This window comes from Coregonus clupeaformis, unplaced genomic scaffold (assembly GCF_020615455.1).
Source record: "Coregonus clupeaformis isolate EN_2021a unplaced genomic scaffold, ASM2061545v1 scaf2575, whole genome shotgun sequence".
In the NCBI taxonomy this organism is placed as follows: domain Eukaryota; kingdom Metazoa; phylum Chordata; class Actinopteri; order Salmoniformes; family Salmonidae; genus Coregonus; species Coregonus clupeaformis.
In genome coordinates, this window is record NW_025536029.1 from 1 (window position 1) to 2,203 (window position 2,203).

The 2,203-nt window shown below is 37.4% G+C and overlaps 1 long non-coding RNA gene across 1 annotated transcript; it reads left to right on the forward strand.

Moving 5' to 3' along the window:
- The first annotated feature begins 953 nt into the window (after window positions 1-953).
- LOC123488914 lies at window positions 954-1,866 on the forward strand. The gene is made up of 3 exons (XR_006660335.1): window positions 954-1,062; window positions 1,524-1,618; window positions 1,825-1,866. It is a non-coding gene; the product is annotated as an uncharacterized LOC123488914 (long non-coding RNA).
- The last annotated feature ends 337 nt before the right edge of the window (window positions 1,867-2,203 follow it).

Consider the following 2,203-nt stretch of genomic DNA (forward strand, 5'->3'; position numbering starts at 1 on the left):
ATTACATTGTTTACAAACAACTGAGTGGTCCTCTGTAGCTCAGCTGGTAGAGCACGGCGCTTGTAACGCCAAGGTAGTGGGTTCGATCCCCGGGACCACCCATACACAAAAAAATAAAATAAAAAAAAATAAAAAAAAATAAAAAAAATGTATGCACGCATGACTGTAAGTCGCTTTGGATAAAAGCGTCTGCTAAATGGCATATTATTATTTATATAGTAAAACAAGAATATATTTGGGGTCATGATGGGGTAACAGTTGAACTAAACTCGTGAGGCAACTTAAATTATTCAAGAATCAATGGCTATATATAATTATAATGAATTCAAAAGACTAACAATGGATGTACCAATCACAGACTGCAGCTTTAAGGAATTTGTAAGGAGCCTGTTGTAAAAACACTTTTTTCTTCTCTGAATTCTTGTTTTTTACCTCTGTGTTCAGCTACTCCAGAACTCTATGTGGACCAACAGGAAGTGACTGGAGTAGAAGGAGGGAGTGTCACTGTCCGTTGTTACTATAGTAACTCTGGAGATATAAAGTGGTGCAGGATGGGTGGTGATTGTGTGAGTTTGTATTCTGGGACTTTACATGGAACATCAGTGACATTAAAGCGGACTAGTGATGCCAACAACAGAAAAGTCTTAACAGTGACTTTGATTGGACTGAAGATGGAGAACACTGACTGGTATTGGTGTGAAGTGGGAGAACTAGAGATGCCTGTTCACATCACTGTCAGTCAACAAACTGCAACACAGAGAACCATTAAGATGACCTCAAGTTAGTAGATGAATTACATACATTATTATCAAATATGATTCACTCTGTTTAATCCAGTGGCATCATCTGGAATTAATTGTAATATTAACTATGAATGTAATGTTGCTATACAACCTGACTATCTGGTATACCAGTAATTTCATTGATGCCATTGTTGTTTTACATCACAACAACCCAAGCTCCAACCAATCAACAACCCTCTGCCTCTCCAACTGCTGAGCCTGTTCAGACTGACAACACAAGTCAAGGAGCTGAGGGGAACATGGAGGACGTCCACCAGAGGTTATTATCACTCATTCAGCTGTATTATCCCACATATTATGGCAATTGTTTGACAATATGAACACAAAGAAATGTTACAATTCCATCATACACTACAACAGTTAAAGCTAACCAAACACCCTCCCTAAATGCATATAGAGACTATTAGCACTTCCTCTTGGGTAGAACATTTCTTTGGAGAAGTAGCAGCAATTTTTGTGTTATTCTCACTCATTTGCAAGGACAAGTTGCACACATAAAAAAACAAACACGTTATTTGTATAGTAATAATCTCAATAATAATAATATCATCTCTTCAGTTGCATGGTCTTCTTCCACACATGTGAATAGCTAAATACTTGTTCAGTTTATCACAACAGTGTAAACAACAAGTTATAACTTTTTCACAAATGAAATGATCAATTTATAATAATCTATTTTAATTGTATTTTTGATTCAAGTTCTTCTATGTAATCCATCAGGTCCATAGATGTGAAAGTCCTACTGATTCCTTGGGGCATGTTGGTGGTGGTGACAGCTGGTATCCTAGTCACATGGAAGATGTGGACAAAGCATAGTAAGTAGTCATTTTATGTGAATATAAAAAAGGAGAATAGTTTAGAAAAATATGTATTGACATTGCGACCAACAGTATATTGCTGCCTGTGATTTATCTTGAATGATAGAAAGTATTTGGAGGAGTTGTCTATAAGAAATCTATTCAGAGGTATTATTGTACAATAACAAACTCAGAAGTAATTGACATCTCCCTCTTTATTCCAGAGGACAATAAGGCCAAGGACCAGACAACTAACAACTCAGTGGTAGGATACACTTATTTTATTATATTCTATTATTTTCAACCATCTGCTTTTCTGTTCTTGATTTGGGATCATCTACCATTTGAGTCGAGCGTTACCTCTTCAGTTGATTATCGATGACTTTACAAAAAAGGTCCCATATTCTAACTGAAACCAATGCTGTTTAAAAGACTGTCACGGTTTCGGCCGAGGCTGCTCCTCCTCCTGGTTCGGGCAGTGTTCGGCGGTCGTCGTCCCCGGAGTACTAGCTGCCACCGATCTATGTTTCATGTTCGTTTGGTTTTGTCTTGATGTTGTACACCTGTGTCTTGTTTAGTCCTCGTTAGTGTCCTATTTAGTTC